This window comes from Mesoplodon mirus, assembly GCF_964341445.2.
Source record: "Mesoplodon mirus genome assembly, chromosome: 3".
Classification (NCBI taxonomy): domain Eukaryota; kingdom Metazoa; phylum Chordata; class Mammalia; order Artiodactyla; family Ziphiidae; genus Mesoplodon; species Mesoplodon mirus.
Window position 1 is genome coordinate 19,437,228 of NC_138978.1, and position 20,748 is coordinate 19,457,975.

At 38.7% G+C, this 20,748-nt stretch overlaps 1 protein-coding gene across 17 annotated transcripts in view; it reads right to left on the bottom strand.

The window, feature by feature from the left end:
* The window catches only part of EIF4G3 (eukaryotic translation initiation factor 4 gamma 3), a 397,045-nt gene that overhangs the window by 296,450 nt on the left and 79,847 nt on the right, over positions 1 to 20,748 (bottom strand). For all 17 annotated transcript variants that reach the window (XM_082614842.1, XM_082614845.1, XM_082614849.1 and 14 more), the window contains one exon: positions 2,097 to 2,172. The gene's annotated coding sequence lies outside the window, so the exon portion shown is untranslated. The remainder of the gene's footprint in view (positions 1 to 2,096; positions 2,173 to 20,748) is intronic.

Here is a 20,748-nt window from a genome sequence, read left to right on the forward strand (position 1 = left end):
CAGCTTAGGATCACTTCCTCAATGAAGCAACTTCTCCCTTTCCCATATAATAGCATGTTCATATCTCTAATCAAAGGTTCTCAACCAGAGCCTTATGAATGGCCTGATAGACATCTGTGAAGTTCTGAAATTATATGTAAACACTTGGTATATGCTCTTTTTTGAGGAGAAAGCACTGCGACTATTTTCAGATTCTACAAGTAATTTGTAACCCAAAAGGATAAGAATTATTGCTTTATCATATCACTTGGATTACAATTATTTATTTACTCATCTCTCTCACTATACTGTGAGTTTCTTCAAAGCACCCTATTTCCAAGGATGAATGGTATGATGAAATGAAACATTAAAAGATATGTCCAGGGCTTCCTTGGTGGCGCAGTGGTTGAGAATCCACCTGCCAATGCAGGGGACACGGGTTCGAGCCCTGGTCCGGGAAGATGCCACAAGCTGCGGAGCAACTAAGCCTGTGTGCCACAACTACTAAGCCTACACTCTAGAGCCCACGAGCCACAACTACTGAGCCCACGCACTACATCTACTGAAGCCCATGTGCTCTAGAGCCTGTGCTCTGCAACAAGAGAGGCCACTGCAATGAGAGGCCCGCACACAGCAACCAAGGGTAGCCCCCGCTCACTGCAACTAGGGAAAGCCCACGTGCAGCAACGGAGACCCAACACAGCCAAAAATAATAAATAAATAATTTTTTAAAAAAAGACATGTCCAAGGACTTCCCTGGTGGTGCAGTGGATAAAACTCTGAGCTCCCAATGCAGAGGGCACGGGTTCAATCCCTGGTCAGGGAACTAGATCCCACATGCATGCTGCAACTGAGAGTTCTCATGCCACAATTAAGGAGCCCTGGAGCCGCAACTAAGGAGCCCACGAGCCACAACTAAGGAGCCCATCTGCTGCAACTAAGACCCCACGCAACCAAATAAATAAATATAAAAAAATTTTAGGGCTTCGCTGGTGGTTCAGTGGTTAAGAATCCTCCTGCCAATGCAGGGGACACAGGTTCAATCCCTGGTCCGGAAAGACCCCACATGCTGTGGAGTAACTAAGCCCATGCACCACAACTACTGAGCCTGTGCTCTAGAGCCACAACTACTGAGACCATGTGCCACAACTACTGAAGCCTGCGCGCCTAGAGCCCATGCTCCACAACAAGAAAAGCCACCACAATGAGAAGCCTGCACACCACAACGAAGAGTAGCTCCCGCTCACCACAACTAGAGAATGCCCACGCACAGCAACAAAGACCCAACGCAGCCAAAAATGAATAAAATAAATAAAATTTTTAAAAAGAAAGAGAAGATAAGGGGAGAGATCCCCCCTCCCTTAAAAAAATTTTTTTTAATTTAAAAAATAAAAAATAAAGATATGGCAGTCCAGTGGTTAGGACTCTGGGCTCTCACTGCCGAGGGCCTGGGTTCAATCCCTGACTGGGGGACTAAGATCTCGCAAGCTACATGGCACAGCCAAAAAAAAAAGACATGTCTAACTCCTTGATTCTCCCTTAAATTCCCTTAGGCTCACTGTAATACCCCTGTAATCTGCTTCTCATTTTATTATCTTCATCCTCTAACTTTTAAATTTCCCTTCATTTATGAATTTGAATCTATCATTTAACATAAATACTTAAATTTACTCCCATTAACCACTGTTCTCTTTTCTAAACTTTCTGCATTTTTATATGTAATCAAAGAAGGAAAAAAAGTCAAATAAAAAATTTAAGTTAAAAGTGTAAAGTTTATTAAAATTTAAGAAAAAATATCCAAAAGAAAATTAAAACTCAGTGTCCTAGAAGAATCACAATATTTATGGAAGGAGGAAAAAGGAGGAAAAAGAACACAGGTGTACAAGTCAATCTACCTTAACAGAATGTTTCTTTCATGTCTACTTCTTAAATTAAGATGACAGGGGAAAAGACCTATTCACCTTATTATATTATATACATCTAATTCTGTTCGAGATTTTATTGAACTTTTCTGTCAAAAGCCTATTATGTACCAACCTAACAAACACTGCCTATAATATCGAAGGTTCATGTGCAAAAAACACACACAATCTGACAAACAACCCTGAGGTACTCACCGTGCTGTACACTGCCGAGACAGTAGGAGTGAAGATTCGATCCTCGAGAGGCTGCTGCACAGGTCCTCTAGGAATTCTAGAAGAGCGAGTTAAGGATAAGAGAACTCAAAAATGAACTGCTTTAGCAGTAAGAGCAAATTACGACCACAAAATTCTGTCAATGACCCAAGCTTTGTCATCCAGTTAGTGGAGTTATACACTTATTTCTCCAGAGAAACTAGAAAACAAAGTATTTCAAATTTCCTAATGTGATTAGATCAGTCTCTCCAAAAGTGATTCCCATGATAAACATTCCATGGAAACTCAAAACAAATAAAAATCATACAACAAGCCTCCTAACTTTAGGCCCATGATGAGAATCTACCACCTTTACTTTCTAGAGAAAAAGACTAAGGAAGTACAAGCAGGATATTCAGAAAGATAAGACTAATTCATCAACGTGGAAATTGCTGACAAAGACCTAGTCTGTTCTGCGAATACAATTGTTTCCTTGTTTTTCTTTTTTAGCTGCTATTTTCCCAATATCTACCCACCAACTCCTCATTTTTATAAAAGAGGCTCTCCACTGTAATTTAGATTAAAATATTTCAACATGTCAGGATATTCTTCAAAAGACAAAAGACTATCATTTTATTCAGCTTCAAAACTGAAAGACGTAAGCTCTTCTACCTGGTAAGGTGATATTTTACCTCTCTAAGAATGACAACCAAGAGACTTGGCACAGAAGATTAACAGCAATTATCTCTGGATGACAGGATTACATAACTGCCTTTTCTACCATAAATATAAATTATTTGTACAATTTAAATGTATTTTAAAAGAAAGATTACAAATATAATAAACCCAAAATAAGACAGAATTCTTTCTTCAACCTAACAAATAGTTAACAGTTCTCACATCATGTTCCTTTCTAATTTAATGAAACAGTAAGGAAGAAAACGTGACAGCTGCAAATAATAATTTTATATGAATGACCACAAGTTGCAGAGGTCTAAAAGAATCTTTAGAAGTAAAATTCTTTATATCCAAGTAGCAAAAGTTTACTGAGGTGGGAGAGGGAAAACAAAACAAAACAAAACCAAAAAACCCAATGCTTTAGTCATTCAAAATTAGTAACACTGTACCAGCCTCTAGTTAGTTCTTCAAACTAGCAACCTCAGACAACAGTTCCATGCGTTGCCATCATCCCCTACACACAAAGAACTGATTTAAAATGCCGCACTGAGAGATAACAAAGCTGAAACATTTCATAAAGGAACTGCTTCATCCAAAGAAACTATATATATGTTTGCAGTGCAGAAAACATAAGCCTAACAAGTTTCAGGACAAAAGTCCTTTATATTAGTTTGTCAATTCTTTCAGAATGAAGATTACCCCTAGCCAAAATAAAACTTTCTTTGAATTATGGTTCTGCATTGTGGTCACATGAATGGTAGAAAATATGAGACTGTTCTTTCTTCTACAAAGCCAACTGCTAGTAGTTTTTCGAGCTAGGACCAACTGTCACTAGGTGGGAATAAGTTCTCAAATGAGTCATCGGTAGTAGGCCCCAAGAGCTGAGCCATACCATTTAACCTCACTAGGAAAGGTTAAGGCTCCTGATTTCTATTAGTAACTTTACTGGCTAACAATATTACTGTTAACTACAAGACTTTTAAAGAGATGATCATATATTTGGCCAATATTCCAGTAACAAACATTCTTTTTCCTTGGTCACATAAAGAATATTGACTTCATTTATTCCCCTCTCTGAAAACTACCAACAGAATATTGTGGATTAATAACTTGTTTCTTAAAAGACCATTTGGATAAAAATATTTAAGACAAAAACATAGTTCTATGAAAGAAAACTGAAAACCAAAGTCAGGAGATCTGAATCTAGAGCATGCGGCAAGCCTAACCAACCATGTTGTCCTCCATGAGCCATTTTACAGCATCTCCTATAAACTTAGTCTCAGCAAGATGAAGTAATTTGCCCAAGTTAACAAGGCTAACTAAGCTAAGTGGCCAGGTCAGGTTTCTTCTGTATTCTAAAGACAGTGCTCTTCCTATTACATCAACGTGCCCACGGGCAGAATACTTTATAGCATAGTAAAAAAGCATTATCACAACCTGGTCAAAATATGGTTGCCCCTATCTTCCGGACAGAATTAAATTAGTAGTTCAACTCATGAAAGAGTCAATGGAGTGTCACTCTAAAACTTCTAAAAAGTCCCAAGTTCTTGGCCCAGGCTGAATCACACTACTGCAGACTGGTCACGTAATGCATGAAACCAAGGGAACTTATTTTACGGAGCAATTTTCTCCTTAATTCGTAGTGGTGATGGTTGCACATCTTCATAAATATAGTTTAAAAAAAAAACCTGGGGCTTCCCTGGTGGCGCAATGGTTGAGAGTCCGCCTGCCGATGCAGGGGACACGGGTTCGTGCCCCGGTCTGGGAAGATCCCACATGCCGCGAAGCGGCTGGGCCCGTGAGCCATGGCCGCTGGGCCTGCGCGTCCGGAGCCTGTGCTCTGCAACGGGGGAGGCCACAGCAGTGAGAGGCCTGCGTACAGCCAAAAAAAAAAACCCTGAATTGTACACTTTTAAATTGTGAATTTTATGGTATGTGAATTATATCTCAATTTTTTTAATGGTATTTTAGTAATTTGCAACTAGGCTGTTTAGCACCCACTCCTTCCACTAAAAAAGCCTAGATAAATTAGTATGAGATAAGCACTGCTAGGCATTTTCTCCAGAAACAGAAGAATTTCAAAGAAATGGCACAAATGTAAAGCTTTTACACTACATACTTTCTAATTCTGCCTGTCATTAAGCTTATTACCAGCTCCCACCAAGCTCTGTGTCTCCAGCATAAATCACTGGATGCTTACCTTCCTTTCAGCTCAACATATCAAGCAAACAGCTTCTCATAATACCACTTAAAATTCTAATTCAAACAATGAGCAGTGTAATATGTATGTGCAGTGCTCCAGACCACACTTTTTATTTTTTAAATCTCATGACTGAAATACAGTAGCACACCCACTTGACACTTCTGTACTTCAAATTGCTGTGATTTATATTATGTCATTAGGAAATACAAGCATAATCACTAGCAAGATTGGACAGCTGCTATGTAATAACCGAATTAATAACACTCAAGTATTGGGTTGGCCATAAAGTTCGTTTGCGTTTTTTCATAACGTTATGGAAACAACCCAAACGAACCTTATGGCCAACCCAAGATAGAACTAATAAATGCAAAAAAATTCTAATTCCCCACCTTCTTTCTAATAAAAAATTAAAAGGCAAACTTCAGAAACAAATAAAATTTGAGGGTTAAAGAGTAGTAAAACGCAGTAGACTCTGATTATTATAGTACTCACTACATACTCTCCACTAAATGTCAATTAGGCAGATATTCATCAGAGAAATCCAAGGATCTATGAGGAGATTACATAATGATCTGAACATTTCCTACTTACACCATGAAGGAAAGAGGAGACCTATCATTTTTTGAGCACAGATGTTTACCGACATTTCAAGGATGATGAACTCCCACCAGGATGAAACTTCTTAATCTATGGCAATCATATCTGACCCTGGGTTTGACATATAGTCAGTACCTCCTCAAAAGGTAGATTTTGACAAATTAGAAAACAAGTAGTGAAAACAAGCAGTGAGCGACTTCCCTGGTGGTCCAGTGGTTAAGAATCCACCTTCCAATGCAGGGGACACGGGTTCGATCCCTGGTTGGGGAACAAAGATTCCACATGCCGCAGGGCAACTAAGCCGGTGCACCACAACTAGTGAGCCCGGGCACTCTGGAGCCCACACACCACAACTAGAGAAGCCCACGTGCCACAACTAGAGAAGCCCACACGCTGCAATGAAGAGCCTGTGTGCCACAACAAAGACCCAGCGCAGCCAAAAGTTTAAATTAAAAAAAAAAAATTAACCCTTTCCTACACTCGGAAAAGCTTCATAAAAGATAAGGGCTAGAGCTGTACTACCAGAGACTGTAGATAAGTAAGAGAAGCAAATTCCAGAATGGAGCCTTCAGCGGATAACAGTAAAGCATCCTCAGCTAATTTCTACTTACCTAAATGGCACCAAAGACAGAGCCCATCCTCAAACTCAAGTATGAAACTATACTAGTAAGATTAATGCATGTTATTATGAAAGATGAAACAGACAGGAATAAATTAGAGTTTGAAGCTGTCAAACGTAGGCACCAAGCATGTAAAATGTCCCAAAAAGCAGAACATCCTGAATGACCCGACCTAGCAACTACAGAAATCTCAGGGGGCACAACTTTAGTAATTCTGTATGGACAAAAGCAAAACAGAAACTGTATTCTCAAACCTAAACACTATGACATATCTACTCCTACTTTAACCTTGGAATCTATAACAGAATGTGTTAAAAAAAATTTTTTTTCAGGGCGTCCCTGGTGGCGCAGTGGTTGAGGGTCCGCCTGCCGATACAGGGGACGCGGGTTCATGCCCCGGTCCGGGAGGATCCTACATGCCGCGGAGCGCCTGGGCCCGTGAGCCATGGCCGCTGAGCCTACGTGTCCGGAGCCTGTGCTCCGCAACGGGAGAGGCCGCAGCAGTGAGAGGCCCGAGTACCGCAAAATATATATATATATTATTTTTTCTTCATTGCTGGCTTATCTTTTGCCACTAAAACTGCACAGAAATAAAACTAGCCAATTTTAATATTTGTTTCAACTCAATTTCATGTTGAGCTGTTAATTCAGGTCCAAAATCCTTTATTGGAATTCAGAATTTTTCTACTGTTAGAAAGTTAATAAGACAGCACTCCTTAATCAAATACATTAATATCTCTACTGTAAAATATATGAATATTGAAATTTCTGTATTTCTGACCAGAGTTTTTGCCAATTTCAGAAAACAATTAGTTTCCCCAAGCTCTTTTGATTTTAGAATTGCAAGCCTATACCTTCTTTCCCGTTGTGTTTTAGCTCTAAAAGTCTCTGTAAATCACCATTTGAATGTTAACAACTAGGAACCATTATTTTGCTTTCTTTTCTTTTTTTTTTTTTTTTAAACAAATCCAGAAACGTTAGTCTCCAAGTGCTTAGCCAGAAATGCCTTTGTTCTGACTCTGGTTTTCTAACTCAGAACACAACTCACCACATATTACAAATTGATTTCCTGACAGTCGCATTTAAATTTACCCAGAAACATACTCTGCTTAGATTTTGTGTTTTTATTTTTAAAGACCAATATTGCCAAAGAAAATGGCTGCTGACCATGCTGTTAGTATTTTGTAATTCTATTTTTAGTTTTTGAAGAACCTCCATACTGTTTATCTTAGTGGCTGCACCAACCAACAGTGTAGGAGGGTTCCAAAAAGTAATGAATTACTGATACAACAACATGAGTGAATCTCAAATGCTAATTAAGTTAAGTGAAAGAAGCTAGACTCAAAATGGCTATGAGTCCATTTATGTAACACTCCGGCAAAGGCAAAACTATAGGGGCTAGGGCCTGAGGGAGAGTTTATCTAAAAAGAGACAGCACTATGATCCAGCAATCACACTCTTGGGCATATATAAAGACGAAACTATAGGGCCTCCCTGGTGGCGCAGTGGTTGAGAGTCCGCCTGCCGATGCAGGGGATACGGGTTCGTGCCCCGGTCTGGGAGGATCCCATATGCCGCGGAGCGGCTGGGCCCGTGAGCCATGGCCGCTGGGCCTATGCATCCGGAGCCTGTGCTCCGCAACGGGGGAGGCCACAACAGTGAGAGGCCCGCATACCGCAAAAAAAAAAAAAAAAAAAAAAAAAAAAAGACGAAACTATAATTCAGAAAAATACATGCACCCCTATGTTCACAGCAACACTGTTTCCAACAGCCAAGACATGGAAGCAACCTAAATGTCCACTGACAGATGAATGGATAAAGAAGATGTGGTATATATATATATATATATATATATATATATATATATATATATATATATATATATATATATATATATACATACACACAATGGAATACTACTCAGCCATAAAAAACAACGAAATAATGCCATTTGCAGCAACATGCATGTAACTAGAGATTATCATACTAAGTGAAATAAGTCAGAAAGAGAAAGACAAATACCATATGATATCACTTCATGTGGAATCTAAAATATGACACACATGAACTTATCTACGAAATGGAAAATGACTCACAGATATAGAGAACAGACTTGTGGTTGCCAAGGGTGGGGGTGGGGGATGGACTGGGAGTTTGGGATTAGCAGATGCAAACTATTACATATAGAATGCAACTATTATATATAGAATTATATATAGAATATCTACTATATAGGACAGGGAACCATATTCAAAATCCTATAATAAACCATAATGGAAAAGAATATGAAAAAGAATATTATGTATAACTGAACCACTTTGTTGTACAGCAGAAACTAACACAACACTGTAAATCAACTATACTTTAATAAAATTTTTAAAAAAGAGAGATGGCACTGAAGGACTGTAATTAGGTGATGGAACTTTTCCGTATCTTCAGTATGGTGGGGCTGCAAAACTCTGCATTTATCAGAATAAATAAAACTATATATCTAAAATAAGTGAGTTCTGAGTTTCTCCAAAGGTTAAGCAATAAAGTCACTAAATGACTCAGCAATACTCACTCCTAGGTATACATCCAAGAGAAATAAAAACATGTGCACACAAAAGTAATAAATGAATGTTCATATCAGCATTATTTGCAATAGCCAAAAAGTAGAAACAATGTTTTCATCAACTGGTGAATGGATAAACAAAATGAAGTATATCCATACAACGAATTTTATTTGGCAATAAAAAGAAATGGAAGTCCTGATACATGCTACAACATGGATGAACCTTGAAAACACAATGCTAAGTGAAAAAAGCCAGTCACAAAAGACCATATTTTGTATAATTCCACTTATATGAAAGGTCCAGAACAGGTAAATCCACAGACAAAAAGTATAAAAGAAGAAGAGGGCTTCCCTGGTGGTGCAGTGGTTGAGAGTCCGCCTGCTGATGCAGGGGACACAGGTTCGTGCCCCAGTCCGGGAAAATCCCACATGCCGTGGAGCGGTTAGGCCCGTGAGCCATGGCCACTGGGCCTGCGTGTCCAGAGCCTGTGCTCCGCAACGCGAGAGGCCACAACAGTGAGAGGCCCGCGTACCGCAAAAAAAAAAAAAAAAAAGAAAAAGACTAGTGGATGCTTAGGCCTGAGGGGATGGATGGAAATGGAGGAAGGAGGGATGACTGCTAAAGGATATGTATGGGTTTCTTTTTGAAGTAATCTAAAATTAGGTTCTAAACCTATGGTGATAGTTACACTAGTCTGTAAATATACTAAAACCCAATAAACTATACATTTTAAATGGGTGAATTTTATGTTATGTGAATTATATCTCAATAAAGCTGTTATCAAAAAAGTGAATAACATTGTAGGTAATTTTTAAACAAATTTTTTAAATAATAATATTAAAACTTCATGGTGGGGCAAGAACTTTGTCTACTACTCTATCCCCAGACACTAGAATATTGCTAAAAAGAGTCATAAACTCAAAATGCTTCATCATCATGATCTAGTCCAATAGACTTACTTTTTAAGATAAGTGTTTTTTTTTGGCCACGCCACACAGCTTATGGGATCTGAGTTCCCCAACCAGGGATTGAACCCAGACCCTGCCAGTGAAAGTGCTGAGTCCTAACCACTGGACCTCCAGGGAATTCCCGTAGTCCACTAGACTTAAAAGAAGTATGGCTCATCCTAAGAATCTACATAGCAAACAAAGAGAAGTTTTATGCAACAGTAATAGTGAAACAGGTGCCCCACAGGAAAATGGGTAGCTGGATTTATGCAGTGAACTGAATTTCTTTCAATGGCAGAAAGAAATACAGGATCTTATACTCTCCTGAAACTCTGCCTAATGACCTTGCAACATGGAAACTTGCCCAGCCAGCTTCTTGACACTACTCCCAACAAACTTTTCTCTTCAGTATTATCTGGAAAAGATCCTTCTCTATCCACAGCCAACAAACCCAAGCCAAAGCACACTTAAACACTAAACCAGTGGATCAATACTGCTTGTCAATATACCAAAGGGGAGACTAATTATAGTATTTAGAAATGAGTCAAAGTATTTCTGTACACTAGAAAAACAGTAACAAAGAAAACCACATTTAACAGAAGAAATAACGTCACAAAATAAAGAATCATGGTTAATTCATCAACAGTGAAAACCACACCAAATTATACTTGGAAGGTCCACATTGCTCTAGTCAACCTAACAACAAATGCAGGGATTCCATATACCTAGTACACTCTACTCCACAGGAAAACTCTTCAAATATCTGAGTACTGTTAATATTAATAAATCTTTCAGTCTTTATTAAGTCTTTATTATTTAGTCTTTATCTTTTAGGTGAAATACTCACTTCCTTTTGACCACTCGTGGAGAGGCAGATGTGGTATAATCCTATCAGAGTAAAGTGGAAGGGAGACAATTTTCTTATTATCAATGCAAACAAAGATTGTGTGAGCTCTCTTTACCTCTGCTTATTAATACATTTATGTTGTCTGTAATAAACTATTGTCCATGTTGTTTTCTTTCCACCTAAAATTGTCACAAAGTCATGTCTGATTCATTCTGGGCATAACTGTAAGTAATCAATCATTTGAATGTAAACAGAATGCATTTGCACCTATTTAATTTCATCATGCAGATTCTGATTCATTTCATTTTGAAATCTAATCTTACACTCAACTTTTTCATCTAAATTTCCCAGTAGTTTTTACAAGGATAAGAATTTCATCTTAATTTAAATCACTGGGGTAAAAAATACTAAACAGGTCAGAATTAAAGAAAGAGCACTGTGATACTCCAGAAACCCCTTCTTCTTGGCCAGAGGAAATGGAGGAAAGAGTCCTTGTGGGCCAAAAGAGTATTAGGGGAATTCCAAAGAAGAAAAGTAGAGGAGGAGGATCCCTATTTCTTTGTATGAACCTACATAAGTCCAGGCTCACCCTCAAAGTTGTACATAAATGGGACAGATCCAAAGCAGTGTATTAAAAGCTCTGAAAATAAACGAAAATTAGAACCACGCCCCACAGAGAGACAAAACTTAAGCCCTGAGCCTAATCAAGTTGATTGTCTGCTTAAAAAAAATTTTTTTAATCACAACTCTCCAAGGTTATAACAGGACCCAGAATCTATAAAACATAAAATTTTGGGACTTCCCTGGTGGTCCAGTGGTTAAGCCTTCACCTTCCAATGCAGGCAATGCAGGGGGTGAGGGTTCAATCCCCGGTCAGGGAGCTAAGATCCCACATGCCTTGGGGCCAAAAAACATAAAACAGAAGCAATATCATAACAAATTTAATAAAGACTTTAAAAATGGTCCACATCAAAAAAAAAACATAAAATTTTAAATGTCCAGGATACAATCTGAAATTACTCAGCATACAAATATAGTAAAATGTAACCAATTCTCAAGAACTAGCAGTCAAATCTAACAAGGTTGACTGCTTAAAAAATATTCTCCAAATGATTCAGAATTTATCAAGCTTAACATTTACAGTGTCTAGCACACAATCCAAAATTACCTGACATACAAAGAACCAAGAAAATGTAACCAATTCTCAGGAGAAAAGACAATCAACACATGTCAACCTTGAAAAGACTCAGATATTAGAATTACGAGGCATAGAACATAAAGCAACTATTATAACTATGCTCCAAGAGGTAAAGGTAAACACATTTGAAGTGAATGGAAAGATAGAAATCCTCAACAGACTGATACAAACTATAAAAAAGAACCAAGTGGAAATTTTGGAACTGAATGATACAACATCTTTAAAAAATTCACTGGGTGTGGGCCTCCCTGGTGGCGCAGTGGTTGAGGGTCCGCCTGCCGATGCAGGGGATACGGGTTCGTGCCCCGGTCTGGGAGGATCCCATATGCCGCGGAGCGGCTGGGCCCGTGAGCCATGGCCGCTGGGCCTGCGCATCCGGAGCCTGTGCTCCGCAACGGGAGAGGCCACAACAGTGAGAGGCCCGCATATCGCAAAAAGAAAAAAAAAAAAAAAAATTCACTGGGTGGTATCAGTAACAAATTGGAGATGACAGAGGAAAGAGTCAGTGAATCAGAAAATAAATCAATGAAAATAAAGAAAGAAAAACAATTACTAAAAATAACAAGGAGATAAGGAGGCAAAGGTGGACAACTACATAATATGGAAGTTTGCAATGGTAAGTTGTAAGTTGTTAATGTAACCCGTGGGTCAGCAAACTTTTTCTCAAGAGGCTAGATAGTAAATATTTGTACATTCATGGTATTTGTATGAGCCTGCGAGCCATACGGTCTCTGTCAAAACTGCTCACCTACACTGCTGTAATGCAAAAGAAGCTACAGATAACACGTAAAATGAATGCATATGGCATGTTCCAATAAAACTCACTTACGAAAATAGGCAGCTGGCTAGTGGGCCATAGGTTGCCTACCCTTAATTTCACCTAATAAAAGAGTTTTCCCCAATACTTTGTACAACACTACCCACTTAAGATTATAAATGCTCAGTTATACAATATCTGGTAACATAAACCTTATGTTTTCAAACAGTAATTAAATTCATCCATGATGTAGATGGAAGAAGAGTTATAGTACTATGTCAATAGACTGATACTAGTGAGATTCTTGAAATTATCATTAATAAAACAATGGTCTTTCTGAAAAAATTAAGAGTGTACATACGGCTTAAATTCAGACTAGTTTTTAATAACCAGAACAAATTCTGATATGCCAATAATCACATATAAATGTTAATTCAGTAACAATGACAGTGAATCCTTAAGTAATTTTACTCCACAATCTCAAGTAGTAGTAGTAGCAGTAGCAGTAATAAAAATTAAAACAAAAGAAATAAATGTCGGGAGAAAAAATAATTTTAACATATCCACCCATATTAAGAGAAACAGGAAGACATATTTCATTTCAATTCTCTTTCCTATTAAACCACCTTCAATAATACTAAAAATTAATATTAAAGTCAACTATCTCATACTGTGCTTTTCGTTCTGACAAATTTACTGTTCTAAAGAAAAAATATTTGCGTGTATTTCTTAAAAATCTATATTTATAAAAACACACTGATCTCCCTATAGTATACTGATTCACCAATGCTCCCTAATGTTTTTTATTTTGTTTTGTTTTGCTTTTTGGCCGCGCCTCGCAGCCTGCAGGATCTTAGTTCCCCAACCAGGGATCGAACCCCTGCCCACTGCAGAGGAACTGCGGAGTCTTAACCACTGGACTGCCAGGGAAGTCCCTCCTTATCGTTCTGAGACAAACATTGTTGGGGTTTATTTGATTTAATGTACTATAACAACATTCTGAAATACAGTAGTCCAGTAGCCCAGTCCATATGGCTAGCTGCACTCTGCTCCTATGTTGCCTTCTATTCACCATCCCTGTCCCCTTCTAAACTCTGAGTACTATCAGTTACCCAGTCCCCTACACCAAATATTCACTATTTAAATAGCAAGGAGGCAGCCAAAAAGGAATGTTAAATCCTCCCTGCTCCCTAACTATTGCTCAACTTTTGTAAATCCTGTTTTAAGAGGACTGTAGAAAGTTATAAAGAATTCTCAAGAGAATAGTGAATGTGATTCATTTCACTTAGAGCAGGATGAGTGAATGGTGACTATAAGGATTGGCTAACAGTAGTGAAAGGGTGAAAAAGAAGAGGCTAGAAGAATGAAGAAATAAGATCCATCTCCATTTTTTTTTTTTTTTTTTCAGTACGCGGGCCTCTCACTGCTGTGGCCTCTCCCATTGCGGAGTACAGGCTCCAGACATGCAGGCTCAGTGGCCATGGCTCACGGGCCCAGCCGCTCCGCGGCATGTGGGATCTTCCCGGACCGGGGCACAAACCCGTGTTCCCTGCATTGGCAGGCGGACTCTCAACCACTGCGCCACCAGGGAAGCCCCATTTCCCCTTTTTTGAAGTGACCAAAATCCTACTTTCCTGCCTAAAAGCATACTCACCACAGAATTTCCTAATACTTTGTGCTCTAGAGGCTCTGGATTGGAGTCAGACAATCTTGGGTTCCATTCCTAGCTTTAGCCTTTAGTACACTGTGTAGTCATAGTTAATCTCTAAACAGCAGCTTCCTCAATTGTAAAATGGTAACATAAAACATTCATAAATTGCTCTGAGGATTAACTAAGTCACTAGACTAAATACTCTCTGCACAATGCCTGCCAGGTATTTGCCATTCAATCCCTGTTAATTCCCTCTTCTAGCCCCCAAATTAGAATATGATACAACCATGGTCTGGAAAGTGGCATTAGAAGGAGAAATGCAAGAAGTCAGCTTTTAAGCAGCTAGTCACTTCATTCATTCATTTTCAACAAATATCTTATGAGTAGCTACAAAGTAGTGAATAAAATAAGCAAAGTTACCAAACTCATGGTGCTTACATTCTATTGGGGGCAGACAGACAAAAAGTCAGTAAACAAACCAGAAAATTAAAATGGTGAAAATGGCATGAAAATAAAAAGAATGATATAAGAAGTGAGTAATAGTATTCTGGATAGGATAGAAGAGATAACTTCTAAACTGGGATCTGAAGGGTGCAAATTATCCATTCTACAAAAAAGCAAGGGAAAGCGCATTCTAGGAAGGGGGCATCAAATGCAAAGGCCAGAAGTGGAAAAGGACTGTGTTCAAAGATCATGAAACTAGAGGGGGGTAGAGGAGGCATGGATTGGGAGTTCGGGATTAGCAGATGCAAACTATTATATATAAAGAATGGATAAACAACAAAGTCCTACTGTATAGCACAGGATATATTCAATATCCTATATTAAACCATAATGGAAAAGATTACGAAAAAGAATATACATATACATATTCATGTATAACTGAATCACTGCTGTACACAGAAATTAACACAACATTGTAAATCAACTATATTTCAATAAAATAAATTTTTTTTAAAAGTGATCATGAGACTAGAGTGAAGGGAGTATGTTGGGAGTGGTCATCACAGAGTTCAGAAACTCAAGCAGGAGCTACGTCATCTGAAGCTGTGTAGGCCCTGGTAAACAATATGAAATCTAAGATCAACAGCAGAGCTTAAACGGAGGAGGGGCATAAGATTAATAGTATTTTTTAAAGACCATTCTGAATGTTTATGAAAAAATGAATTGGAGAAGGGTAGGGAAGGAAATAAGGAGACTAGTTAGGAGACTGTAGCAGCTGACTAGGTCAGAGATGATTGTGGCCTGGAAGAGAGTAGGACAGTAGAAATAAATGGAGAAAAGGCCAAGTTTAAATAGTAAAAGCAACAGGGTTTGCTACTGCCTAAGAGTAGAGGGGTGAAGGAAAAGAATAATCAAAGATAGACTTACAGATGTTTTACCTTGAGCAGCTAGGTAGACAGCAATATTATTTAGCAAAACTGGGAAGGAACAGGTTGAAGTAGGGGTGAGAAGGAAATCAAGAGGTCTGAAATGCCAGTTGGAAATCCAGGAGGAGATGTAAATACACAAATTTGATAAATGAATATTTAGGTCTGGCTAAAAATCTGATATAAAAATACAAAAATCTGAAAGTCATCAACATAAAAATAGTATTTAAACCCAAGAGAAATAAAGAAGCAAAGTACCACAGCCCTGAGGGTGAGACAAAGGAGGCATCAGCAAAGGACCCTGCCCGGGTAGGAGGAAAATCAACAGATGCAGTAGTACTGGGGTACCGAAGGACCACATCATTATTCAGGGAAGTGAAGTGAACATTGCAGCCATAACATTCTCTTTATACTCTAACTGCTGACACACCAGAACAAGAGTAACCAAATTGCCAGCCTTCCAGGAAGCCTTGAGAATCCAGTCTTAGACCACACGGGCTGCTACATGCTAGCCAATGCGTTGCTAAAATCTCATCATTAAAAAAATGAAGTATGAATAAATGGAAACTATCTCCTAGAACTGAACTAATACATTCAAGGCATTTAACAGTATCTGGGATACAGTAAACCTCAACAAACATTAGCTATCATGGTGGTTATTTTAAAAACTCTCTAATTTTGAAAATGGCTTAGTGTTTACAGACACAGATCTTTGTGACTAAAAGATAATCTGAGTTCTCAGGCTCCAAGGCAGAGCACTGCACAAGAGAGATATGCTCTTAAATGGTTTGTGAAATGTGTGAAGTTTTATTAATGAAACAAGTGATACCATTAGTGTAAGCATTATTACAGCTATGCATACAAGTTCTAAGAATTTTTTTAAGGAGGGGACTGATAAGTACTTTCCTACTGCAGAAGAAGGGGAACTGGATAAAAACAGAGTTAGGCTCAATTTTATTCAGCTATATGCAGCTACAGTAAGTTATCTGCATTTCTCAAACTTAGGTCTTACGTGTCAAGGTTCACTTTGACCCCTGAAGTAGACAGATAGGTAGAAAAAAGGTTAACAGCTTCCTCAATAACTAGATTACCTTGTGGGAAATGATCTGATCTCCTCAGTTTCCTCATCTATACTGTGTGGGAATGATGGGAAGATTTAACAAAACAAGGCTTGTGATGTGCTTGGCACATAATAGGCAATATCTAATTATTTCAAATAGTTCTTCCATAAAGATTATTATTTTCCTTTCTCTGAGTATTCAGAATACATGGCATTTAAGATAGCTCTCCCAGATTCCTACCAATTGCTAACAGCACCAAGAACTTCCTACTGCATTCTTTAGAGTTTAGAAAAGCTAGAATGAAAGATGTGGTAAAGAAGAGGACTTTGGGAGCATCTGACAGATACCATGACATATGAAAAAAGAAGCTAGGGCTTCCCTGGTGGTGCAGCGGTTGAGAGTCTGCCTGCCGATGCAGGGGACACAGGTTCGTGCCCCGGTCTGGGAAGATCCCACATGCCGTGGAGCAGCTGGACCCATGAGCCATGGCCGCTGAGCCTGCGCGTCCGGAGCCTGTGCTCCGCAACGGGAGAGGCCACAACAGTGAGAGGCCCGCGTACCACAAAAAAAAAAAAAAAAGAAGAAGCTAAAAATTATGCAATCTGTTCCATACCTGACAAAATTCTGAAAGATACTGATTGAGTTATGCTACTTTGGATAGTGAACTTTTACACAGACATTTATTCACCTCTTCAAAGAATTTCTCTCCTCTCTGAAACTTGTTAATTCTGACTTAACTGTTCTCCCCAAGGTGAGCAGCTTATTAGATAAACTTAACGATTCTCAGCTCAAGGTAGTTTATATGGAAGAGTGTCAGAAAGAGGAAACTGCTTTTCTTATTTACGTCTGAACAACCCGTGTCATTAGCCAAATAAATTCATCCAACTGTCACATTCCAGAAGTCCTATTACTGAAAATACTTGTTCCCACCATGCCAGCTGTCAAAGAGACTTATGGGGTAAATCAATACCCTTTTACTAGCAAAACTTACCTTCAAAGTCTACCGCCCACTTGAAATTTTGAGTAATTTTCTAATTTTCTCCTTAAAAACATGATCTCACACACATCAATGGCAATACAAAACACCAACCACCACCACTCAAAAAATAAATAATTCTCCTTTTTCTGTAGTTATCATCTTTAATAACGTCAAAGTACACTGGAAACATTTTTCATCACTCCATCTACTTGCAAATACATAGCCAACAAGAGCTGTAAAGCATTCTGCAACTCTCACCCTACTCAGAGCCACCCAAGAGAGCAGGTCCCCTAGCGATACCTAATGAACAAATAAAGAAGACAAGTCGGGCTTCCCTGGTGGCACAGTGGTTGAGAGTCCGCCTGCCGATGCAGGGGACACGGGTTTGTGTCCCGGTCCGGGAAGATCCCACATGCTACGGAGCGGCTGGGCCCGTGAGCCATGGCCGCTGAGCCTGCGCGTCCGGAGCCTGTGCTCCGCAATGGGAGAGGCCACAACAGTGAGAGGCCTGCGTACCGCAAAAAAGATGACAAGTCAACTTTCAATCACAAAGCCAAAAAATGGATTATAAATAACACCAACAAGAAGAATATAAACTTTTACATCATTGTAACTTACTTTCAATATTCAATAAAAATGTCCTGACAAAGGGACTTCCCTGGTGGTCCAGTGGTTAAGACGCAGCACTTCCACTGCAGAGGGCATGGGTTCAATCCCTGGTCTGGGAACTAAAATTCCTCATGCTACACAGCACAGCCAAAAAAAAAAAAAAAAAAAATGTCCTGACAGAGAAAAAAATCTTACAAACTTTCACAACTCTAAACATAATTTCTTAGGATATTAGACCCATATGAAGTCACTGTTATTTTATTTGGTGACTGTGAGGTATGGCAGTAACTACAGGCAATGTTTTCCTGTCTCATTCTAGACACGCCTGATTCCATCTTAAGAAAGATGGAATGTTTCCTAAGAAACATTCAAGAAAGATGTTTTCTTTCTTAAAACAGCATTTGTTTTCAACATAAAATTCTGAAAGGAAAGCATGTTATAATGAAAACTATCAAACAGAAAGTTTTTCAGAAGGTTTCACATGCTTATGTAGAATGGACATATCCAAGATGACTTTCTTCCATAAATTCCGGCCCAAAGTAATTACTATGTATCCAGTGTCACATGTTTAAATTTAACAGTCTTCCAAAAAATTGTTTTAAAAACAATCACATTCTTCAAAGACAGCAGGCTTATAAAGTGATTTTTTTTGCGGGGGGCGCTGAGTTGGGTCTTCGTTGCTGCACGTGGGCTTTCTCTAGTTGGGGCGAGTGGGGGCTACTCTTTTTTCATTGTGGTATGCAGGCTTCTCATTGCGGTGGCTTCTCATTGCGGTAACTTCTCTTGTTGAAGAGCATGGGCTCTAGGCACGCGGGCTTCAGTAGTTGTGGCATGCGTGCTCTAGAGCACAGGCTCAGTAGTTGTGGCGCACAGGCTGAGTTGCTCCGTGGCATGTGGGATTTTCCTGGACCAGGGCTTGAACCCATGTCCCCTGCATTGGCAGGTGGATTCTTAACCACTGCACCACCAGGGAAGTCCCTGATTTTTTTATTTTTATAGTGATTTGATATTTTATTTTCAAATAAATTTGAGTGGTAAAATCAGAAAGATACAAATATTCAGAAAACTGAAAAAGAACAAAAAGAGCAAAGGAGAGAATGATTTGAAATACAAAACATACCAATAACTTTCTGCTCTTATCTTTCTAATGGCAATGTTTCCAAATCAAATGAGTTCCTTTGTTATGACATGCATTTGATGGTAAGTATTAAATAAACCTAAATCCAAGAAGAGTATCCAAATACTGTGTGCTAGAATTTAACAGATAAACTTTTCTTTATCCACAAATAGCAAACCTTAGCATAAGAGATCAAAGGATACTTAATAAAAAGTAACTTCTAGTTGGTTCTAGTAAATTTTGGTTTTCAAGCATGGATAGGTATGTAGAAATCCTAACCTTGCATAATGCTTCAAATCAAACAGTGTCACTTTATGAATATTTAATTCACAAAAGCTGCTACTATTCTGTCCCACTGCTCCATATCTCTCTCAGTATCCCCACTATTTACATCAAGGTTCCAGACCAATACAACTCCAAGCCAAGCTCAAGTAGAGTCAGCCTCCCGCTAAGCTTGATGACTGAATCAATTAAGGATTCTACATATTTTCTAGCTCTGCTAATTAAATGTAAACAGAAATCTTATGAAAACAGCAATCTAGATGCTCAGAATTTACTGTCTGTAACTATTTAACTAACAATGTTACATATGGTTTCTCCATCTATTAAAAAAAAAACAATAAAGTTGCATATAATTCTAAATACATGATAGGCCTCAAAAAATGTTAATTATATAAAGGTAAAAGTTGAAATTCAGCTTGTCCTAGCTTACATAACTCAGAAACCATAAAATCAGAGGTAAAATCTATAACCTGGCCCACCATTAAAATTTATTCCTGTTATATTTTTTAAGGACTAGGAACAATTTCTTCTATTGCCTAGTTCCTAGAAATATTTAATAAATTTGATGGCTTTACAAATTTTAAATGTTTGTAAAGCTTTATTACACGATTGCATACACACAAAACATCTCTGAAAGAACACATAAGAAACTGACAACAGTGGCTGCCTCTGAGAAAGACAACTAGGGCCCTGAGGGTGGGAAGGAGATTTTGTTTTCACTGTATATCGCCTTTTGTCCTGTTTGAATTTTTTATCATTTGCAAATATTGTTTTTTAACACACAATTTAAAAACAGGTAAGTTAAAAGATGCTTACCACAGGCTTGATGAAGGTAAAAGTTAACAGAAACGTTAGTTTTCACTTTTATAAATAGGTATAAAGTGTCTACTCTGAGAACTGTAAATATGCCTTGCCCCAAATGTAACATTTCATCATAATAGTTATTACTCAACTTAACAGGAAGGAGGAAGAAGTGGACTCAAGATAGTAAGACTGGGGCTTTCCTGGTGGTGCTGCGGTTAAGAATCCCCCTACCAATTCAGGGGGCACAGGTTCAATCCCTGGTCCGGGAAGATCCCATGTGCTGTGGAGCAACTAAGCCCGTGTGCCACAACTACTGAGCCTGCACTCTAGAGCCCACAAGCCACAACTACTGAGCCTGCATACCACAACTACTGATGCCC